The following is a 25,809-nucleotide window of genomic DNA, read 5'->3' as shown; positions in this document are numbered from 1 at the left end:
TACAGGAAAACAGCCGGAGGAGAAATAAATCAGCTGGGGAATGAGTAATGTAATAAACATTAATTAATGAACGATTATGTCAGTCAGTTACGGAAGCAACGACGATACATGGGGAATCTCGGAAAAGCGTATTTGGACGTCACCATTTCAGCACCCAGCCCTATGTATATAATGAACATATTATGTACATTATGAAGGTTTAATATGAATGTATGGTACGCATTATGAACATGAACATACATTCGGCTGATTCGTTTCGCAAACATTTTGGATGATCAATATCTAGGGTCTAGATATCTAAGTGTATATCTACTACAGTTAGTATATTAACTAACTGGGTGGAAGATGGAGAGAAATGGGGAGAAATGGATGAGTGGCTGTCACATATGAATGCAAATCACAAACTGGACCAAAGTGATGCCATAATGAAGTGTTATTATGCATGTAGTGTACACCAATCGAGCATTTCTGTGCACATGTAAATCATAGGTGGCTTCCAGAAAAAAAATTCACAGAGTCACAGATTTAACCAAAATTCAAAGCAGAAGCAGCTCTACAGTGTCTTCTGGGATTGAGGGAATGGAAAACGGAGGAGTGGCACACACTACATATTGATTTAAATTCTACGTTTCAGCGCCATAATCCAGTAAAAAAAAAAAAAAGCCTAAATGAATATTTCATGCAATAACATAGTGTGTTCAAGTGTCCTAATGTGTTATGGATGCGTTTCTAATCTCTGTGACAATCCTGAGGTCACCAGCTAGACAACAAAATTAGATGTGTCTGATGGAAGGAATGGAAATTGGAGTGTGCGTTGATCACATATTATTTCAGATCACATTTATCATCTCGTAATCACAAAGCCAGGCCCGCATACTAGCTGGGCACTTTCTAGCTGATTTAGTTTTTCGTATTATGGCTGCACAGTATACTGCGTTTTAATCATCGTCGTGATATTGGCCTGTACAAGTCAATGTAGAATATGTAAATGAGCTCTCTGGTTTGAAAACCATATTTTTTATTATCATTAATAGATTTCCAGATAATCATTTTTTTAAAAAATTCCACAGATCATGCCATCGGAATGAGACAGAAAAAAAAATCTGCCATTGTTTTATCAGTATACTGTTTTTGTCCATATTGAGCAGCATTATGAGGATGTAAACCAATAAAATATGGGATTATGAATGTTAGCAAGAGAGCCAGATGATGATGATGTTGATGATGAAGAAATTATAAAGGGAAGAGGAAATAAGTGGTATGCTGGCACATTTCTAGACAGATCCCAGATTATATTAGAAACTAGCATTTAAGTCTACAGCAAAATTACACACATGTGGGATTAGTACAGAGAGAGGGGTCAAAAAACATGATGGAGAGATAAAATGGCTGATAATCGATAATATTTTTTTTTTAGATATTTACCTCACACAATCAACATACTAGCAACTAGCAACAGGCTCTACAGCAAAAGGACATCAACATATTTGATTTAGTTTAGTAGTTGCCATAAAAATGTGTGAGGAAAGAAGGAAAAAAAGACAGAGGTATTGGAAATGTGGGTTTAATAATTAGGTGAATGGTAAACCAGACACAATCACATTATCAGAAATAAATGCTAGTAATTAGTAACTGTGCTTTAGTCTAGAAAAAAAGCAACCTGTTTAATCCAAAACGTGAGATTGGTACAGAGACAGACAGAAAAACGATGGAGGGAATGAAAAATGGTGGCTAATCAAAGATATTGGGGGATATTTACCTCACACTATCAAAATACTAGCAACTAGCAACACGATCTACAGCAAAAGGAGATATATTTGAGTTATTTAGGTAGTAAATATGAAAATGTGTGAGGAAGGATGAAAAAAGATCGAGGAATTGGACCAGTGGGTTTCATTAAAAAAAAATACACACAGCATACCAGACAGAATCAATATCAACAATCAAATATCAATCACAGTGTTAGCAGTTAGTAACTAGCGGTTTAGTCTAGAAAAAAAGGTGACCTATTTAATCCATTTAAATACAAATGCGGGATTGTTACAGAGAGAGCGAGAGATGAAAAATGATAGAGGAAAGGGGAAAATGGTTGCCAATCGAGGATATTTTTTGACATTTACCTCACATAATCAAAATATCAACTAAATGCTAGCAACTAGCGAACGCATCTAAAGCTAAAGGCAATATCGTTGATTTATTTAGGCAGCAAATATAAAACTGTGTGAGAAAGATGAAAAAAAGATGGGTTTCATGAAAAATGTTTTTAGACACAGCTTAGAAAGCAAACCAGGCACAAGCACAATATTCACAATATCAATCAAAGCGCTAGCAATTTGGTCTAGAGAAAAAAGATGACCTTTTTAATTCATTTAAATGTAGAGCGAGAGAAAGAGAGAGATGGAGGAAATGAAAAAGGGTTGCTAATCAGTGATATTTTACCTCACACATTCAAAATGCTAGCAACTAGCAAACTGCTGGTCTGGAGCAAAACAAGACATTGAAATTAAATGTAGGTAGTGAATATAAAAACATGTAAGCAAGGAAGAATAATTACGTGAATGGTACCCCAGACACAAATGACGATATCAGTCAAAAATGCTAGCAATTAGTAAGTAGCACTTTGGTCTGGAGCAAAACGTGACATATTTAATCCGTTTAAATGACGGTGTCGGGTTGTTACGGAAACAGGAAGTACAAGAGAATGGAATTTCATCACATACTTCTATATCTATCCAAAATGCTAGTAATTAGTAACTAGCGGTTTACAGTACAGTGCTAAGCACATGTACCTCAGTGTTTGGACCTCAAAGCACGTTGCGTTAAACATTCCAGGGCCCAACCCAAAAAAACTCACATTCCACAGGGTCGGAGGCTTACAGCTAGAGATTCTGTTCGCACCAGGTTTTTAAATACAATGCCGACAGCATGATATCAATCTTGTATCAAGCACTAGCAGTTAGCAGCTACCCCTTCGGTAGAGCACCAACTGCATGTGTCTGATATGTTTAACTGGACAGAAAAGCTTGGTATCAGTTTGGAGGGATGGGAAAATATACGAGTCCATCACAGATGTCTAGTTTTCATATAATCATTTTTAATGGAAAAAAAACCCCGACACGATCATGATGTCAGACAGAATCCTAGCAACGTCTAGCACAGTGGATCTGATTCGTTTGATAAATGTGGTGATTGTAAAAATAAATAAATAAATAAATAAACACAAGAGTAAACGAAAGACGGAGCGGTGGGGATGGGAAATGGTGGAGTGGGTGGAGCGAGGGAGTGTTGCATTGCGGCTGCCATTTTCTCGTTTTTGTCGGACCGATCCGAGATGGGATGGCTGGAAGAACGAGGCGCTCGAACCGATACCAAACCTGAGGAGACGGTTTCTGAAGGCGCACCTCAGAACAGTTCTCACGAAATTCCACAGAAAACATAAAAGTGTTTCGAAGAGCAGCGCTTATATTCACCGCCTATCGACTGATACTGATTTGCTTTTTGCTGCCGTGTGTTTTGGGAAGCTTTAATCCATTTGATCCCTAAAATCCATTGAACTGTTCGAAAGATCATTCGAAAATTTAATTCAAGATATAAATTATAATTAAATGTGTTTATATTATGTGTTTTTTCCCCCCGCTTCTTAATTTAAGATTAAATTAGGGCATGAATTAGAATATTCAAGTAAAACTATAAGAAGTAAAACACTTTATTCAAATTCTACACTCACTACAATACCAGCAAAACATTTTTAAGCACTGAATATTTTATAATTCTTGGTTAAATTTTTTTTTTTTTTCAAAATAAAGAAATTGTATACATTTTCTAGCTATAAATATAGATTAAGAGTAGGTCCGCGGAAATTGAAAAATGTTCATGGCTGATTATCTTTTAAAAACTAAATCTAAATAGAAAATGCTGAAATTGAGCCTGTATAAAAAAAAATAATAAAACAAAATTACCAAAATAAAAAAAACAAACACGAGAACGTGACTATATCGACAAATATTAATTCTCTATCCTCCACGCATCACTCTTATAACGTAATATAAACATAATTGTTTCTGCAATTTCTCCATGTAATGATTAATTACGACTAATAAGCGGTTTTGAAATGTACAGCTTAAACAAGTGTTCTAAATATTTCTCCATTTTAAAAAAGAAATGATATTACATTTGAATGAAGCTGAATCGGCTTTTACAGGAAATGTGCCACTAAAACAGGTTTCAAAAATATATATAGAACTGAACATGATGTAATACACTAAACCAAAGTGGTACTTACAGGAAATGTGGAATTACACAATCTCACCGGGGGAGGGGGAGGAAATAAACCATCCTCGGTATTCCAGTTGCAAAAAAACAAACAAACAAACAAACAAACAAACAAACACACAAAACCCCCAACTTATAAATAAATAAATAAATAAATAAATAGGGGGAAAAATCAAAAAATTGTCTGTAGCTAAATTTTTTTTAAAAAAGTACGATAAAGGTGAGTTTTTAAGTTTAAGTTTTACCTCAAATAACAAAAAAAAGAGAGAAGTTTTAGTCCGCATGTTAAAGGAATTATGTATCTTTAGCTTTAAATGGAGACTAAAAAAATAAAAATGAAGAAAGTAAAAATAATTTTACAAAAAGAATAAAAAAAGAAGTGACATGAAAGAGGTCAGAGTTCACTTGGCCTGCTTGGCAACAAACAGAAATGGATAAAAAAAAGCGTCTAGACGGGTCAAGGTGCACGATGCCGCGTCCCGGACGCCCTCGTGCAACATTTCCACTTTCCCACTGCGGACGTTTCCGGAAGGAGGGGTCACCGGTGGACAAGTGCGCACTCTGGAGGGTGCTGCGGGGGCAAGTGGTGGGGGTGCAGTAGGGGGTTGAGTGGCGGGGAGAGAGGTGGGGGTCAGTGCTCCCTACTCGGCTAATCAAAGGGTATAGAGGGCAACGGGGCCAAAGAGAAAAGGGCAGAGCTGTGTGTCCACTGGGCTTTGTCTCCATTCAGGCCGCTGAGACGAGCTTCCGCTGACATTTCTCACACACACACACACACCACCTGGGGCCTTCCTGAGCCAAAAGCCAAAAGCTCTGTCCTTGATTATGGAACGTGTGTTTAAACAGACACGCAGGATAGACACGACAAACACACCGAAATGTCCCTCACGATCCTCATGAAAACCTCATGAGAGAGAGAGAGCGAGAGAGAGAGAGATGGAAAATAATGAACGTCTTCAGTTCTCTTCCTTTTTGCTCAGAACAACAGAAACAGTGATTAAACACATCTATGCATCAATCATAATCTCAGCTCCTACTAGCTAGATATTTCACGTACGATGAAAATAACATTTAAATTGATCACTAGTGGAACTATGTTCAGCGTGAGCTATAAAGTTGCTGCGTCGACATAACGTCACCGACAGTCCGAATCGGGATATGAATACAAAACACGTGTGTGATCTGACGAAGAATCCCAGACCCATGATGGTACCTTCCGATGTCTTCCATCAACACGCGCTTCCTTACACGTGCGGCTGGGTAGAGGGTGTCGACCCGCTGAACGAACGCAGTACCCTTTACAAAAGTCCTAAAATCTCAAACGTGTCGCACTGTAATAGTAAAACAATCGAAACAAGAAGTGGCGTCAACTCTCACCAACACGAAACCAGTTAGCTCCGGTTCTCTAAATGCATGTTGAGGACATTTTTATTAGGGATGCACCAATACCACTTTTTTTCAGACCAAGTACAAGTACAAGTACTTACATTTGGGTACTTGCCGATACCAAGTACTGATATGAGTACTTCACACTTTTCCGAATGCCCCACGTCATCAAACGCACATGCTACAGCTTGACCAGTGAGAAACCCCCTAAACTGCGTTGCTTGTAAAACGACTCTCTGGGGAGTAAAATCCTCATCAAATCAGTGTGTTGTTAAACTTATAAGAGACATTGGGCTGACACTGCTAGTCCAAATATCGGTGGTGAAGCTGAAGGCCGAAATGTCCTGCAACAGGTTCCTGATGTGCTTTTTCACCAAGTCATGCAGCTTTAGTAATGTGGTATCTGTAATGTGGTGATGGCTGGGAATCTCATACTTTGGCTCAAGTACACCAAGAAGACGACGAAATCCTGTATTATTTACAACTGACAACTGATCAAGAGCAATGAACTGGGTAAGAGCTTCTGTTATTTTTACTGCCCGTCGGTTGTCTCTGGACATTTTCTCTCGCTTCTCCAGCGTTTGCTGCAAAGTTGGTTGTTGCTGTTTCCCTCTGCTAGCATTAGAAAACTCTTTGCACTCGGCGTTATGTTTGTTCTTTAGATGTTTAATCAAATTGCTTGTGTTAAATGAGCTATTTTTTACCCCTCCTCTTGACAGTTTAGCAGAGCATAGTTTGCAGTCTGCTCTACTTTTATCATCATCACTTATCTTAATATATCTCCAAATTGCTGACATTGCTCCTCTTCTGACTACCCGCTCAACTGACGAGAGGTTAGGCTATGTCACGTTGTCATAAAGTGGTATTGGTGCGGTTGTATCGGGGTAGTTTTACAAGTACAAGTACGAGTACATGAGCACAGTATCGGGCCAACACCCGAGTACTGGTATCGGTATCAGTGCATCCCTAGTTTTTATTTTATGTGCTGAGGTGACATCTGCACCCTGACATCAACCGCAGAAAGAAGATTACAGAATGGCCGCTTCCTGTTTTCAACAACAACAAAAAAAAAGAGTCTAAAATGGCGGCTTCTCCTCTAAACGTCTGGGAATTTTTACGTCTTCGTAACGATCGCGCTCGTCTGGTAGGAGCGGTAACCTGTAGTGCTAAAACAGTCTTAAGAGTCTAAATCTGTCAGGTAATCCACACGACAAAAAAAGGTCAATATTTCCGACTTTCTTCTACATTCATGGAAGGAGTCTCCAGTGTCAGCGTTTGTAACCGTCAGTAGGTTTTCCGACACAAAAAATCAGAAGTTCAGCCCTTTTGGCGGTCTCTCAGTAACATGGATATTCCACGACGTGTAACTAGAAATGGATAAAAAATATGATGTGTTGTTCTTTAATGAATAATGAATGGAAATTGCTGTGGTGTGAGAGGAATAAAACAGTTCAGGGTGGAAACAGTCACTCCGCTTCAACGCAAACACACACACACACACACACACAGACCTGATGCTGTTAGCTGTGTTTTGATCAGCGATCATGCTGAAGTTGTTGTGATGCAACATGAAAGTGCGGCAGGTGAGATTTCACACCGGAGCGACACGTGCACGTTCACAACCGTTCACACCGTCAGATCAATCTGCAGATGAAAGTGAACGTACGTTACCAAGAGCTTTACACTTTCTGGCAAATCATTTATTATTAATAGTTTATTATTTACTATTTAAAAAAGTAACTTGTAGTATTTTTTTTCCTGTTGATTTAAAAGTTCTTTTTTTGTGATGCGGTGGTTTTGTGGTGATTGATAAAGCTGCGCGTTTGCCTGGAGCAGCTGCTTAATGAAAGTGTGAGAGTGTGAAAGTCTGCACCGTGGTTTATTAAACACACACACACACACAGAGGACAGGGAGAATGTGAACACCCCCCCCCCCCCCCCCCCCCCACTGAGTGTGCACAGGGATGTGTTACACGCTCACACAATTAAACCCAGAGTGGGATTTCCCAGGACGAGTGAGGTGAACGCTGCGAGAGGAAGAGTGGGATAAAGTCCGGATCAGTTTTTTTGCCCTGCTGTCAGAGGATAACGCAGAAGAAGATGGGATCAGGGTTTAGTTTAGAATTGTCACAAAGGTTTCATTTAATCTGGTTGGGAGAAATAATAAGAACAAACAAAAATAGCAGTAAGCATTCATAAAAAAATCTCACATGACTGGAAGGAAAGAAAGAATGGCAGTGAAGAAACACTGAGAGAAATACAAGTAAAAAAAAGGAGAGAGAGACATAGAGAGAAAGAGAGAGAGAGAGAAGCAAGCAAACAAACAATAAAAGAAAGAAAGAAAGAAAGTCCAATTTACACTGCAAGCAGCATTTCCCGGGGCCAAGCACCCAGACTCAGTGAGATGCACATTCGCAGACGTGCTACAATTGTTCCCCAAACGACCACAAGAAAACAGAGTCATAACTACAGGCAAAGGGATTCAAGAGTGATTTGTAGTTTCACTCATGATGTGTATGTTTTGAGAACGGACACGGACAGGGAAGGAGGAAAGGGCTAGATGGGCAGCAAGGTGGCATTGCTGCTGCAGCTGCCGCTACTGCTCTGACCTGTGCTGTTGTCTGTTGCTACTTTGACCTGTGGTCGTGATTGCTACTGATCTGACCTGAAATTTTTCTTTTGCTTGCTAAATCTAAAGCATTTATGCTTTTTTCTCATCAGATGGCCTTTTCTCAGTATGATGTGAGTCAAATTCGGTGAACATTTGGAGAAGTACTAGCAAAAATGACAGTTAGATGGAAACATTTTGGCATGTTATTGTAACTTTTGACCAGTAAGTGGCGCCAGCATGAAATTTGTTACATAGCCTCGGGGCATGGTCCTGAACACGCCTACCAAGATTTGTGTCAGTGTGCAAGGTGGTTGCTGAGATACAGCCTCACTCCCTGTTTGGCATCTTCGCCTTCAGATTTGTGGTACAATACAGGCAAACCTTTTGAATGTCAACATTTGTTTCCATTTGTCTCCAACTTTCATCCAGGTTGGTTTGAAGATGTTTTATGCCAAATTTGGTGTTGACATAATTTGTAGGAGTAGCAAAAAACTGTTTTTGACAAAATCCAAGGAAGTACACTTGAATTTCAGATGTTGATGTGCATTCAATTCGGCATACTCCAGAGAATCATAGGAAAAAAGAACTGTACATTTAGCACAACTTGTCAAATGACATAAGGGGAATACATTTAAGTTGTTACAGTTCTTGACCACAAGGTGGCGCAGTCCTAGAGATACTTATCAAGTTTTGTGATGACGCGTAGATCCATTGTAGAGATACTGCCTCACATCCTGTTTTTTGCATTTGTCAGTGCTTTACAGGAGAACAGTTTCGAATATCACAATTCCTTTGATAATGTTTGTTCGGACGGGTCTCAAGATGATGGGAGCTAAAATGGTGAAGATTGGACAAAATCTGGAGGAGGAGTAGCACAAATGGCAGTAAGCATTTCTGTCACGAAATTTGTTGCTTAGCCTCAGGTCATGGTCCTGAAGCTACCCACCAAATTTTCTACCAGTGCACAAAGCTGTTGCTGAGATACAGCCTCACTTCCTATTTGGTGGCTTCGCTGTCATATTCATTGGCCCATTACGGGCAAGTCGTTTGGAGGATTTAAAATTCTTTTCAGAACTTTTGTGATGCTTACTCTGAAGATGGCGTGTGGCAAAGTTTGTAATGATTGCACAAAATTTGTAGGAGCAGTACCAAAAAAAATATTTTGACAAAATCCAAGATGGTGGAAATCTAATGAGGGAATCCAGGGATGCTTGGCTTTGAAGATGTTTTGAAGAAAACTCCGCAACACCTTCTGACCAATCAGAATACGGAATCCAGCAGGTGTAAATGAGATGATTTGCTATTCGGATAGTTTGATACACAATGAAATCCAGGATATTGTCTGCGGTTAGTCTCTTCGGCTTCGTGTCAGTTATCTGCTGGTCTGTTGTTCTTACGTTCCTCCAGATAATGTTACAAAGTCAGAGGTTAACATTAGCTGATGTTCTGTGTTAAACGAGTGAAGGTAAAAGAGAGGTGGTGAGTGATGAAGCGGTGAGGTGACCTCTGCTATCTGCCCGCTCTCGGTGCTCGAGGTTAATCCTCTTCGGGCTCTAATTGATAGGAGATAACTCTGACACCGCCGTCGAGGCCGTGTTTACTCGGAACCTGAAGCTGTGTGTGTGTGCTGAAACGTGAAATTAATATTGTGTGTGTGTGGGCTCTGGCTTATCGATGGGCCGCAGCTCTAACGTGGCGTTTGTGAGGGTGCGGTCGGAGCAGGACTTTAATCACTCGTTCACGTCTCGCACCTGTTCACACACCAGGATTGAAAAGAGTCTGCTGCTCGTTAACGACATCCACAATGAACAGTGTGTTAATGCTTTAAAGAGCTGAGTGTTAAGTCGCTGGAATGCCTCGAAGATCTCACAGGACTCTCGGGGGACGAGTGGAGAGTCGGAGAGACGACAGAATGGTGATGTTAAACTACACCTGCATGTGAGCAACGACATCCGGCGCTTTTAAACAACGATGAAGGGGGGATAAAAGAATGGGGAAAAAATGCTTTTCAGAAATGTCCAAAACTTCAACAAACAGATGAAAAAAAGGAAGAAAGAAAGAAGGCATGATAAAAACAATCAAAGATATAGAAGAGAAAAAGTAACAACGAGGAAGAAAAAACAGTATGTAAGGCAGAAATAAATAGGCAAACAAGAAAGAAATACAAAGATTAAAAAAATAAAAAGATAAACAACCTAACAAAGAAAGAAAAGTGCTCAAAAGAAAGAAAGAATATAAAGGATAGAAGAAAAAGAAATGAGACATAGTGAAAAAACATTGTGTGTGTGTGTAAATATTTCCAGGAGCAGGAAGATTTATTACATATTTATTACATGCTTATGCTCTACACTTATTGCCATGCTGATAATATATGCAGCTTCAAGTTTGAAAAGAAAGAAAGATAGAGAGAGAGAGAGAGAGAGAGAGAGAGAGAGAGAGATGACAATGAAAGGAAGCATGAATAAAATGTCTCCAGTGACTCAGACTTCCGGCTTTCTAAATTAATCTTATTTACAAGCATGTCAGTAATATCCAGTTATTAAAAGCGTATAATTAATAATAAAACAGGATGATGATTATTGTGTAGAACCACAAATAGGACGATGATTAGCATGTAGAACCACAAACAGGACGATGATTAGCATGTAGAACCACAAACAGGACGATGATTAGCATCTAGAACCACAAACAGGACGATGATTAGCATATAGAACCACAAACAGGACGATGATTAGCGTGTAGAACCACAAACAGGACGATGATTAGCATATAGAACCACAAACAGGACGATGATTAGCGTGTAGAACCACAAACAGGACGATGATTAGCATATAGAACCACAAAGAGGACGATGATTAGCGTGTAGAACCACAAACAGGACAATGATTAGCGTATAGAACCACAAACAGGATGATGATTAGCGTGTAGAACCACAAACAGGACGATGGATAGCATGTAGAACTACAAACAGGATGATGATTAGCGTGTAGAACCACAAACAGGACGATGATTAGCGTATAGAACCACAAACAGGACGATGATTAGCGTATAGAACCACAAAGAGGACGATGATTAGCGTGTAGAACCACAAACAGGACAATGATTAGCGTATAGAACCACAAACAGGATGATGATTAGCGTGTAGAACCACAAACAGGACGATGGATAGCATGTAGAACTACAAACAGGATGATGATTAGCATGTAGAACCACAAACAGGACGATGATTAGCGTATAGAACCACAAACAGGACGATGATTAGCGTATAGAACCACAAACAGGACGATGATTAGCGTATAGAACCACAAACAGGACGATGATTAGCGTATAGAACCACAAACAGGACAATGATTAGCGTATAGAACCACAAACAGGATGATGATTAGCGTGTAGAACCATAAACAGGACGATGGATAGCATGTAGAACCACAAACAGGACGATGATTAGCGTGTAGAACCACAAACAGGACGATGATTAGCGTGTAGAACCACAAACAGGACATTGATTAGCGTGTAGAACCACAAACAGGATGATGATTAGCGTGTAGAACCACAAACAGGATGATGATTAGCGTGTAGAACCACAAACAGAACGATGGATAGAGTGTAGAACCACAAACAGGATGATGATTAGCGTGTAGAACCACAAACAGGATGAATATTAGCGTGTAGAACCACAAACAGGATGAATATTAGCGTGTAGAACCACAAACAGGACGATGATTAGCGTGTAGAACCACAAACAGGACGATGGCTAGTGTGTGGAACCACAAACAGGACAATGATTAGCATGTAGAACCAGATACAGGACAGGCAGAGGAACAGGAAGCAGCAGAGAAACAAACAGATGATGAGGAGAAGGTAAAATAAAGCTCTAGAATGGACAAATTGGAGCGCTGTGTCATGTTCGGCTCTAATTTGCGCGACATGGTGACCAGAGGAAGGTGCTGAAGGTCTGAAGTGAAATCTCTCAGCTGAATGTAGCTGCCAGTGCGTACAGGTGTTCAGCTGTGTCACGCGCTTCTGCAAACAAACTCCTCCACATTTCCTAGCCGCATTTATAGCTGCTCTTACATAAGTCAGAACAGGAACTGACTCGTTTCTCAGACAACACTGAATACTGAGAAAGAAGGAATAAAACAAAAGCATATAAAAGAGAAAGAAAGAAAGAAAGAAGGTGCACAAACTAGAAAGAAAGGAAAAAAGAAAGAAGAGCGCAAAAAGATGTGGAGAGATATTTTTTCAAAATGAGAAAGAAGATAAAAATTGAAATAACATTCTTCCCCAATAACGGAATGTTACAGATTGTTTTATCTCGACCGGTCTATTTGTGGAAATAAATAAATAAATAAATCAGGCAGGCGTATGAGAATTAGAAATCTGTCCACCTTAAATGCGTACGTACGTCTCATCTGAAAACTAGAATGGTGTCTGTAATGTAATGAACCAAAACACTGCAGGCACGAGAGCACCTTGTTATATTAGCGAAGCTAGTTTAATCGCGGTTTTGCGTGTTAGCATACCGCATGCATTCGCAGATTCACGAGTTCTGTAGATCACGATCGATTCATGTGAGCCTCCTGGGGCAGGGCTAAAAGGTACGACTCACCCCCACAGCGATATCTGTATCCCGGGGTGTTTTCCCTCGACACCACTGTGTTGTGGTGAAGTGTACTGTACGTGTTTCAAGGAAAAGCGGCTACGCTTGCCAAAACACACCCTGAGACGTGCGTGCGTCCTCAGTGGGAAGACTGAACGGTAGAGAGAGAGAGAGAGAGAGACCTGAAGAGTTGACTTCAAGCCATCATGCGAGGCAAGCAGCAAGGAAGAAAGGAGTCCCTGGGGCATGTAAGCACTTCCATCCTCTAAAGACTTCTTCGGAGAAATGTCAGAATAAAGACAAGACTGCGAGAGATAACTAATATATCCAGCGGGACAGAACGATGGAACACAGTAGGACTTGCGCAAATGATGGTACCTTTGCATTTTGGTCAATGGTGCAACCAAAATATAGTATGATCAGCAGGGGCAAGTTTTAAAATACACTCCTAAATATATTTTTGTTGGTTTGGTGTGTGTTTATCTGCAATTAACTGGTCAGGATTTCAGTGAAACTGAAGGCAATCCCAATCAGGACTGTTGGGTGCAAGGCAGTGATACACCCTGGATGGCATACCAGTCCCTTGCACAGCCTCACACCCTTTTGAAAACTCATCTACAGTTAACAGCGATTAAGAAAAGCAACAGAAATGCGAGGTATCATCGAAAGATCATGAATTCGAATCCAACGCGCCACGAAGGAACAGCCATTCATGTCCAGGAGCCCAAGTGAGTAAAATTGGCTGCGTTCGCTGGGTGGGAGGGATGGCGTTACTCTCTCCCTTGTCAATTAGAGCACACGCTGAACAATTGTGACATCACGTGTGCAGAAGAGTGCAGATAGCGTTTTCCAACGAGTGTATTATGTGTGACCTTGTGATGCAGCAGGAGCAACTGCGAGGTGAGAGGAAACCGGAGAATCCAGAGGGAACGCAGATATGGCGGGACGTTCAGGATCGAACCCTGGATTTGTGAGGTGGTAATGGTACCTGCTGGAACACCATGCCCTCGTTTCCTGAATTCATCCATCTATCCATTTTCCATACCACTTTTCCTACACAGGGGCTTGGGGGAGCCTGGAGCCTATCCCAGGGAAATCTGGGCACAAGGCAGAGGACACGCTGGACATGGTGCCAAATCATCACAAGGCACAATCACACACACATTTACACAGTACAGACAACTTGAAAATGCCAATCAGCCTACAACGCATGTTGTGGACTGGGGAAGGAAATTGGAGAACGTGGAGAACGTGCAAACTCCGCACACACAGGGAGAAGATGAGAGTCAAACCCCCAAACCTTGGAGGTGTGAGGCAAACGTGCTAACCACCGTGACCCACTTACTGGATTCATGTATTACTAAATATGAAGTATGGGATCTGCAGAACAACCCGAAAGAGACACCCTTGTAGCTTTGAGAATTGAGCAAGACCTTTCAAAAATTCAAAGTGAACCTTACCATTGTGTGGCCGTGTCTTCCGAGACACCCTAGCACTCCAACTCAGTCAGCAAAGACCAAATGTGCTCCCTTGGACCCCAGGCCATGGTAACCGTGGCATCATTGCGATCTCATGACGATAGTGTGAAGGCTTTTCTGTTGTGCCACTCGAAAGCTTTGTAGACAATTTCACTCCATCTTTGAACATCCCAGAGCTGGTGGAGTTCTGAGGATCACTGCTTTTCCAAGGTTCACTTATAGTTTAGGAAAGTTCCAGAAACTATCAGAGTCACAAAAGAGATTCCCAACCATTCTAACTTGAGATGTACTCAAGTGCCCAAGAACACAGTCTGAAGGCAGTCCTTGAGTTTTATTCAAAACTCTACACACAGATGATGTGAGGAACAAAACAAAATTGAAAAAAAAAAAAAACAGAAAAAAACAAAAATGTAATTATTTCTTCATGGTCCAGTTATTCTTTTCTAAACATTTACACACCAGTGTTGTTGAATTCTAGATTCTGATTGGTCAGGAGGTGTTGATCAATTTTCCATAATTTCTACAGGATTGTTTCTACAGTAACAAGTTAGACTTGTGTCCAATTGTTAATGTGGTGAAGGTTTTTTTCTCTTTTAAGGAAATGTTTCTTTACCATTTATTGAAGGAGTCTCCAGTGTCAGAGGTCAGAGGTAAAGCTGTAAGTTTTCATCAGGACATCTTCAGGACAGAGGAGTTTACGCTTTTGTGTGGTTTCTCAGTATTTGTTTTTTGTTTTTGTCTTATTAACTCTATGAAAGAAGAAAAAAAGAGTGGCTGGTGAGGAACTGGATGTTTATTACTGCTAGAATGTAAGTGAGAACAGGAACTAACTTGTTTCACGGATGTTCCACAACATCAAACGCAACCATACACAGATAAAAAGTAACCGTAGACTTTTTTATAACCGCTTGCCTTGTTGTCCTTTTTTTTATCACTTATCATAGTTATGATATAATGTGATGGATTCCCAAAATGTATAAACGAATTCTGTATGAATTTATGGTGTGTGGTTAAATGTTGGACATTGTGTAGCTATAAATACTGAAGATATCTTCACAGCAGTTGTAAAGCAGAAAAGCAAGGAAGGAGCGCAGGACTGATTTAGATTTCATGGCTAATGGAAAACTCGAGAGCGCAAAGAATCTTCTGGAACACTGTGTACCTGAGTCAGTGAAGCAGCGAAGTACTGGACAATAAGCCACAAAATCCCCCCTCTCTCTCTCACACACACACAATTATTGGCAACCCTTTTTTCATGTGAGGTTTAATATCACACACCAGCTTCTCGCATCGCAAAATCACAAAAAGCCAAAATAGTGGGTATTCAAAAACTATGGAGAAATGAACTATGTTTAGAAATCTAACATAGAATAATAATAGGGAAGAAAGTTTTGAACAAATAATTATTTTTTAAAGAATTCATTTAATATGGGATAAATAAATTCAACTGTCTGAGACGTAAAAAGGAAAAAGAATGAATATGATAACTACTAACTCATCGGTGAAAAAAACAACGCTTTTTCAATAGGAACATACGTACACGCTTGTAAAAAAGACATTGTTTTTCAAATGCGTATACAATCCATTAACTCCAAAATCCGAAAGCTGATTTAACAGATTAACAGATTAAAGTATTTTTAGCTTAAATGAAACAGTATGGCCATGCTGGGGGGAAAAAATAGCTGTAAGATTTTTTTTTTTTTTTTTAAATATCTGACTAATTAAAGTAATGTCCATACAGACTTAACTAATGCTATACAGATTTAAAGTGTTTTACCTATAGCTGCTATTAATTATTATTATTAAGTTCTGCAGAGTAAACTCGAATCATAAACATAACTGGAAGAAACTTGTCACTAAAAAAATGAAAAAGAAATAAATGAGAAGACAAACATTTTGAGTATTCGCTAAGATGAGGAAAGTAATTTTGAAATGTGATGTAAATTAAACAAATCATTTGGAATTTGAAACTGCTTTTCTTTCTTTTTTATTTGAAATTGATTATAACATTTTCTTTCTTTTCCTTTTAATTCCCTGATTCCTTTTTTTCATTTCTCTTTCTTCCGAGTGAGAGAGAAGTCATAGCAAAAAGATTTAATGATAGTGAAATTATAAGCACGTGTGAGGAAAGTCAATGGACCCAATCTCATTCACACGTGATTATCCTCATACAATTACAAGACTAATCAGACTGTTAATCAGACAATCTGCACATTAGGATTATTCACTCCAAATAATCTGATGAAACACATTTCTAGTGAATTGTAGGTATTTATATTTTAATGAACGCCATCAAATAGCTAACATTTTCCACCTGATATTAAAAAGTCATTAAAATATACGTTTTAAAAATAATTAAATGGCTCACAAAAGTTTTAAAATTTATTTAGAAAATAGAGATGTATCAAAAATAAATAAATAAATAAATATTTATTCTGCTTTCACAGAATTCAGATTGTTGAACTGTAGAGAATTTTATTTTATTTATTTATTTATTTGTTTATTTTTTACAAAATTTCACTTCAACATGAAATGACACAAAAATACATGAAAATACGACTCCGACTCCATTTCATTATGTTTAAGACATGACACAACATGTAGAAACAACTATTTTGATCAGACATTTATATTGGATTTTTGGATAACATTTCTTCTCTTAAACTGTAGTAATAAAAATGTCAGAACCTAGGAGAAACTTAGCAAATTTGATGAAGGCTTTAAGCTCCGTCCACTTCGCAAGCACATCACGTCATAAGTCTATATCAGTGCAAAAAAGTTGTTTCCTGTTATTATGATATACATATTTCTTTTATAAACCTTATAAGACAAACTAAGTAGGTTGGGAGCAAATTAAAACACACTGTATTTTTGAATATGCTTTCCTTAAAATCTTTTGTTTCTAAATTCAGCACTAAAAACCTACATAAAATTTTGCATGTTAACTCCTGTCCCTATTCTGAAGCTTAGTACAGAGGTACATTTCCAAAAGGTTGATTATTTTTGGATTCATGTTAGATTTTATACTGAAAAATTGCACTGTTTAATAACAGTACATCATATTTTCTTGATTTAGAAATAAACAAATGATTTTTCCAACCAAATTTAAAAACTTTTTTTTTTTTTTTTTTTTTACAAAGGTCTCTCTCTTTAATGTCTTTACGGTAAAATAAATATTTTAATTTTAACATCAACCAGAGAAGGTATTTTTCTGGTTTTATTACTAAGTATGCAAATGTATGCATGTTTACTTCAAAAAAACTTCCAATACAACAAATAGTTATAAGAAAATCAACTGATGATTATCAATTGTGATATCATATTATGGAATATCTATTGGTTTTTGTTAATTACCATGTATACCTGTATACTGCAAAAAATGGCATCTCAGCAAGTAAATATCTTAAATATAATCAAATGTATCTAGTATTTTCAATTATAGGATTCTAAGAAAACGAAATGATGATTATTAAACCTATTTTTGTACATTTTGTTACTAGTTTCTAGCTTGATATAATCTTGTTCTATTGGAAGATCATTGTGCTAAAAAAAAGTTCAAGCTTGAAACTACTAGAAATGTACAGAAATAGGTTTAATAATCTTATATTTTGTTGGTTGTAATAAAACAAAAACAGAAAAAGTGTTATATTTTATACAGGCAGTTTCATTTTGGTTAATTGACAGGTGAGTTTGTGTCACAAATCCCTATGTTATTCATTTTATTGTAATTTTCATTATCAGCTTGGTCAGATCTTTAGTATTTATGCTTGGTTAAAAAATTGATTAAAGATATTAAAGATGGGCTGACATTAGCCTGAAATTTCGTATCAGATTTTCCATATTTTCCATCATTTTAGGAAATAGACGCTTGTAGAACATCACCCATTAGGAAGATTTGGCCAAAAATAAAACATATGAACACAATGAACCTCTAGCTCAAACTGAATCAATCAGGCATGTCTGGTATCGGACAATTACTGCTTTAGCTTTAAAACTTCAAAGCTGCAGTTGAAAAAAAATTATTTTCATAAATACATACATACCCAAATTTTCATACACGTCTTTAAAATAACATGGTTAAGCTAACTTTATCATCAGACGCATCACTTTCCACTAAAATTTCACCTTTAAACTTAAAAGGGAGATTAAATTATATCAAAATTGAACTAAAGGAAAAAGTTATTCTTACATGACAGACTGAAAATTTGAGGCTAAATTTATGTGAAAACTTCTAAATTTACTTTAGTTTTTCCACTAGAGCTATGAAGCTATGAAGTTTTTATTTTAAGAAGATAATCTTTTCTCTGCAAAAGTTCTTTAAAACTTGCTGATGTGATTCAGGACTAAGCGGAGTTACTGTTACCATCCTGAAGTCAATTATTTGCCTATAGCAGCGCATCCTGTAGTGTTTTACTCCTCTTACACAACAGCAATTTCATAAAATTACAATTTTCTAATTATTAAAGAATGTCACCTCATACTTTTTGACCTATTTATAGGTACATTTAATGTTGTGGAACATCCGTGAAACAAGACAGGTTCTGTTCTTACATCAGCTGGAAAAGAAACCGAGAAACTGCTCACTATTCTCTTCTGTTATATCGGAAAACTTCAAGTTACAGCTTAACCTCTGACTGTTACAAAGCGCTGACACTGGAGACTCCTTCCATAAATGTTTCATAAACATTGCAAGACAAAAAATTCACCTTCACATGTAAAAAATTACGCATGTTTAAAAAGAATCTGTTTATGTGAAGTCCCTGTGAGTTAATCAACACCTTCTGACCAATCAGAATCCAGAATTCAGCTGCGTTGTCGTACAGTATAAATGACATATGAAGTTAAAATTTGTAGATACAGACAATAAATCGAGCTCCACCTCTGGCATTCAGGTGTGTGCATGTTTTGGTGGGCGTGGCTTTGAAGGGCAGTCAAGGAGATTTAGCTAACTTCAGCTAAGCACCTATGACATAGTGCAAATGTGAGGAAGCAGTTCATTTAAGATAGGGGTACAATTGTGTCTGTAATAATACAACCAAACCTATTCATTTAAAGCTGATGGTATAAAATGTTATATTTTTTTATTTCTTAAGTTTTAATTTGTGTTTACATGATCAAAACGTCCGCTTAGCTGACTCTTGCTTTGTTGGTAAAGTCATGTGGGACTGCTCAGTTCTGAATAACCAGTTAGAATGCTAATTTAGCTCGGAATAACTTTGTTCTACTTACTGTCAGTGTGCCACAGCACCAGGGGAAAATTTCCAGGATGACCTCCATCAGCCTGCAAATATTACAAATACAAAGAAATATTAATTGCAATATTAAAAGCTCTAGTTAAATAATAAAAGTATGAACAGTTACGCAATATACGGCAAATTTAATATCACTGGGGCTTCAAAATATCATCAGTAGAGTTTATGTTACTTTAAAACTTCCAGTAAGAAAAATTATAGCTTGAATTTTAAATAATTTTACTGAAGTTGGCAAATTATGCATTATCTAACCAAGCTTTTTACTTTTATCACTTTTTTTCTTTCTTTTTAAGTTAAAAAAAATCCATTTTAGCAAAAACTCTCTCAACAATGAAATAACTAATATAAATATATATATAAATAAATATCATGTAAGTCAAAATATTTAATTATGTAAGTATTTCACTGATGTTTCAGTTATATTGTGATATAGAATTTATGCATTGTTTTATGCAATGTTTTCAATTATATGAAAAAGCTCAGTATATTGTCAGTGTTTGCATATATATATATATATATATATATATATATATATATATATATATATATTTATATATATATATATATATATATATATATATATATACATATATATACACTCTACTATTCTAATTTTGTGATGATAAATTCTATGAATGCCGAAATGTATAAATGTCTCTCTCTCTCTCTCTCTCTCTCTCTCTCTCTCTCTCACACACACACACACACACACACACACAGAGTTAAGATTTCAGTGGTTGCTGAGGCTTGTCAGACGAGCAAAAAATACAATCACACACGATGTCAGATGTGGCATAAAAAGTCAAATAAATACACCCCAAACCCCAATACCACCCCCCCCCCCACACACACACACACACACACACATACAGAGCACACATTTCACACAGTTTGACAGAATTGTAGCTGAAACTTTGTGTAAAAAATGTGTGCACAACTTCTTCGGATTTCATTGCAAACAACCAAACAAACGGACAGAAAAAATAACGTGTAATAAAGTGACACTGGTCATTTCTCAATTCTCAGTAAAGTGTATGATCGGAGTATGGGGGGCGGGGGGGCACGAGTAAAAGATTTCATTGTAAGAAAATACCTTTTAAAAAATATGAATCAATTCAAAATTCTGTCAGGATTCATGTTTTAGTTTTAAATCAAAGTAACACAAAGCAATGGAGGAATATAAACTACTAATTCACCTGTTTAGCGAAAATGACAACTTAACATACTGTTATTTATCTAACGCGAAATGTGCTCAAAGAGATTTTTCACTTTGTGTACACGGCCTGCTTTTTATTTGTGCAAGAATATATAAAGGTATTTTTATTTAAATATTATAAATCTCGTAGAGGTCCGGATTCAAAATGCTGATCGGGTGTAAAGTGACGCATTTGTGTAAGTGTGTGAGTGTGTGTGAGTGTGTGTGTGTGTGTGTGTGTGTGTGTCTGAATGTGTGCGTGTTTACATATTTGCATATTTTTCTGTTTTGTTTTTTTTACACATTTTACTTTTCTGTCCATTTACCGTGACACTTGAACATCACTCCTTAAAACGTTGACACATCAAATTCATGAAAATGAACGTAATTCAATAATAAAAAGAAAACGCTCAACAAATGGCTGATGTTTATATCGCAAAACAGCGAAAAACACTTTCCGGACAAAAGCTTTGTGAATTGAAACAGACTGGGTACTGAACGCCATCTGAGAACATTCATAAAGAAAAAAAAAGGCATAAATATCAGCAGCATATAAAAATGTTTTTAAATTGTTTTTCTATATATTATAATTACACGACATTAAATTGCAAAAATAATAATGCTTGTAATTAGAGACATCTTGTTTTATTTTAATGCTTAAAACCTACAAGGAGAAAATCAAACAGAATGAAAAATGACCTCAATGCTGCATTTTATTTCTCTCCGTTATCGCCATTTCTTGCTGTCTGAAATTTGTACAAATTCAAACAGGAAGTCGTTTACGGAAAAAAAAACGCATGTCCTTGTGTGACCAACTCGCTATGATATAAATTGTAGGAGATGTGTACTGTATATAAAGGGCATCTGAGGACAGCGAGGTCTCACGAGGGGATATAAGAACACGTCCACTTGGCTTGATCCGCACACACACACACACACACACACACACAGAGTTCACACACACTCGAGGTACCACCGGAGAGCTTTTTCAGTGAACGGAGCGACACTTTAACACTTAAATACTCAATAATAAACATCGCAATGTGCCGAATATCTCGTTTCTGCTCTTGTTAAATAAATCGAATGGATGAACATAGCGTGAAGAAACCCTGACATATTAAACACGTAGCCGTAGAATTTAAATATCCTTAAAGCGTTCATCTTCAGTCATTACATGTACATTTGCGGATGTAATAAAGCTTTTGACAAGCCGTTCCTAAACAAATCTGTATGAATACGTGTTTTTGCATTGGTGGTTCATAAGCATAATTGATCTGAAACATAAATAGGTATTAGTCTGACACATGTTACGTATCACGTGTTTAGATACGTGTTTACACGACTAACTTGCTAATAAATGGCTAGGTTCATATTTAAAAGATTAACGTTAAATTCACGTTTGTGTTTGAAGCAATGCGGGACCACAGTGTCATTTAATAACGATAAAGAACCTCAGCGTAATTATTTGTTCCCTCAATTCACCGAATCATTGCGATCTCAAATATTCTAAGGAAATAACGATTACCGCTGTCATTTACACCGTTGTGTATCCTAATGGAAAATCCCCATATATTTCCACGTTTCTGATAAATATAAATTCTAACAAGCCTTTTGGTTGCTTTCGATTCTGCTTATATATTCGGATATTCAATTAGCAACAACTACAGTATGACTGTATGTAATAAAAAGTAGCACTAATAAATAGTACAATTACATGTTGTAAAGTATATTTATATAAAAGTCACATTCTGAAACCTGTAATGTTCTGCAGGAAAAGAAAAAACACACACAGTGCCTCCTCGTGCACCAAAAGCGCCAACTTCTTTATATTTCAGGAAGTGAACGTTTAAAGAAGGATGTAAAAAGGAAGTTAATGTAAACAAAGATGTCCACCTCAATATGGACCCTCTGAATATACACACACACACCCACACCCACACCCACACACACTCTCTAACATGAAGCAGCAAATTTCAGACACACTCACAGCGCCTCCTCACACACCGAATGACCAGTGTTGCCAGATTGGCCCGAATTCATTTGAAATGACTTACTTAAATAACTATATTTTTATTCCTCGTATACCACAGCAGTTCACCATTTTCACATTATACTTTTTTAATTTATCCGTTTATAGCTACATTTAATGTTGTGGAATGACCTTGAAACAAGGTCATTCCTGTTCTCGCTTATGTTATGGCAGCTATAAACACTCGCTATAAAAACTTGTCTTGTTACTGAGAAAACGCTGAAAATCTACAGACTGTTACAAAGTGCTGACACTGGAGACTCCTTCCATAAATCTTAAATAAAGCTGTTACTATAGAAATGATAACGTGTTCGAATTCAGAAGGAGCGTGCTCATTAATATAAACTGATGGTGTAGAAAATGAACCGACACCTCCTGACCAATCAGAATCCAGAATTCAACAATTAATAGACATCCACACTGGTGTTTTGATTATTATTATGATTATAATTATTATTATTACAAAATATTTAACACTGTGAAAATAATAACGAGAAACAGAAAGGGTGTGTGGCGAGATTTTAAACACTGCCAATCAAGCCAAGTTTGGACCAGTGGGAATCCTCTCTGCAGAGTCTGTATCAGAACTTCGAAAGATGACGGTTTGAATTAAGACCTAGTGTGAATAAACAAAATGAAAGTGTGTGTGTGTGTGTGTGTGCGTGCACTGCGCCTGTTTTTTATTTAGATTCGATTTTTTTTTTTTAAAGCTTAACTTCCAAACACGTAGCTCCATATAGTTGTTGGTCTTTGTTTCTTTGTTTGACGAGAAGAATGTGTACACGTGCTCGGTGTAAGCGACCGCTCTCCTTCACGCCCTCGCTCGTGCCCTATCTAGTGCCCTAAACCGCAGTACAAACACAATCTTCGACAGATAACAAGACTTCTCAGTTAGAAAGCACGATTCAATATGACAGTATAACAAATAATAACAGAAAGTCGTGATTGATTTGTCCAATTAAATATATAAAAACACAGTGGGACACTCCTAATTGTGCGCGCCCTTGAAAAGAAGAACGAGGCGATCTTACATGCCACTTACATAACGTGTGTTTCGTTGTTATAGGAAAATAGTCGACGTTAGGGTCAATTCTTTTAAATAACAGGATGTCCTGAAGTGTTTTATTCCTCTTACACCACAGAGATGTGCCAACTAATCGTACATTTTATCCATTTATAGTTACGTTTAATATTGCCGAACATCAATTTCCTTCACCAGACTCTCGTTTTTCTTTCTCATTAAGTTAATAAGACAAAAAAAAATGAAATAAACGCAGCTTGTCGTGTTACCGACGAACGCCAAACTCTGAGCGCTGACGCCGGAGACTCCTTCAATAAACATTAAATACACACGTCTCCTTATAGAAAACTTCACCGAATCGACAATAACATAGGCTACAATAATTAATTCCATTCATCATTAGCCGTAGATTGAATATGAACAATAGCTATAGCTAGCTATAGGCCTATAATAGCCATTAAAACTGGCACATTAATATAAAGTGCTAGTATCAGAACTACTGACTATAGAAAATGGATCAACAGCTTCTGACCAATCAGAATACAGAATTATGGTGCGATCAATAGTAATGTTGAGGTGATAGCAGGCAAAAAGGGTGTTAAATAGGTCTCTTTAAAAAAAAAGTATTTAGTCTGTAATGTTGGCAAACACGTTAAACAGACGTTCTGTTCCTTTTATTAGACTTTAAAACCCTCAATTTAAAAGCTTAAATACTTTAAAAAGGGGCTAGAGTGGGCGTGACTTACTGTCACATGGCAACCAATCAGGAGCAGCCATATTTAATTCCACAATAAGCGAGCGTGTTGCGTTTTTTAAAATAAACGTGTGATATCTAGAGAGAAAGAGAGAGAAAGAGAGAGAGAGAGACGCCATCATTTTGTGCTGATAAATGAACGTAGAACTGCGGTCACGTGACTGCAGGTGCGTCATCACCTGTGCCGCATCAGGGAGGACAAAAGGTGGTCGCGCGCTTCAAAGAGGGCGGGCTCGAGCGTTTGTCCGTTGAAGTTTAAAAGTGCTCCGTGACTACGTTACTAAGCAACGGCAAAACCGCAAAGCATCCATACATTAAAGACGGAGAAATGTAACGAATAAGTCGCGCGTGCTAGCCACAACAGCCTGCAACAATAACACTGTTATAACAGACACAGTGTGTATTTGTTGTGTTATTATTGTTGTTTATCCTAAATACCACTCCCAGCTTCGTTTTACCGTTAAACACGGCCACGCGCCATATCCGTGCTCTTACCTGTGCTTTAAAATGAACTGTCTGATGAAAGAAACGTCACGGAATTAAAAGAGATTTTAAAAAGTTTTCAATGCGCTACAGTTAAAATTGGATTCAGAGACTTCAGAAGTCTGCGCGTGCTGTCGGGTCCTGCGTATTTATAAAGTTCCGCCGAGTCTCCCGAAAGTCCCATCAGCGACATTTGTGCTCAGTTTGTTTCAGACAGACTCCAGACAGACTCCGGTCGGGCACGCTGTCTGCGCGTGCACGCGGCCGATGCGCGTTCACAGGGCACAGCGAGTGCGCGCAGGAGACTGACGTGATGCGAAACCAATGGCGTCCAGGAGTTAGATTCAACGGGATTGAAACTACCAATAATAATTTTTTGGAAGGCGGAAGGAAACCTAAGTTCCAAGAGGAAACTCAGACGGATGTAAAGCTCCACACAGGCTCTAGTCTGAGCATCAAGATCTAACTGTGGAAAGTGGTACCACTACCCTCGGCGCCACCATGTCATCCATAATGGCATATAAAGCTTTGTAATTAATCTATGCCATCTAAGATCGAGTTTTTCATTCATTTTTAACAATCGACATATTGCTCTATTTTCATACAAATCAAAGGAATATTCCTTGCACTGACATATCAGTTTTTAATGGGACGGGTGAAATTTCTTGACACAAATTCTCACAATGCAAAATTCAAAAGGAATCAAATTCTTTGGAAATTTTGTGCTT

General features: G+C 37.8%; 1 long non-coding RNA gene across 1 annotated transcript; it reads right to left on the bottom strand.

Moving 5' to 3' along the window:
- Window positions 1–4,671: 4,671 nt before the first annotated feature.
- LOC108267172 (uncharacterized) lies at window positions 4,672–25,462 on the bottom strand. The gene is made up of 3 exons (XR_001813035.3): window positions 25,094–25,462; window positions 19,577–19,628; window positions 4,672–7,302 (listed from the first exon to the last, which is right to left on the bottom strand). It is a non-coding gene; the product is annotated as an uncharacterized LOC108267172 (long non-coding RNA).
- Window positions 25,463–25,809: the final 347 nt, after the last annotated feature.

Source organism: Ictalurus punctatus, chromosome 7, assembly GCF_001660625.3.
Source record: "Ictalurus punctatus breed USDA103 chromosome 7, Coco_2.0, whole genome shotgun sequence".
NCBI classification, from domain to species: domain Eukaryota; kingdom Metazoa; phylum Chordata; class Actinopteri; order Siluriformes; family Ictaluridae; genus Ictalurus; species Ictalurus punctatus.
The sequence above is the reverse complement of the archived record's forward strand: the minus strand, read 5'-3'. Positions and strand labels throughout refer to the sequence as shown.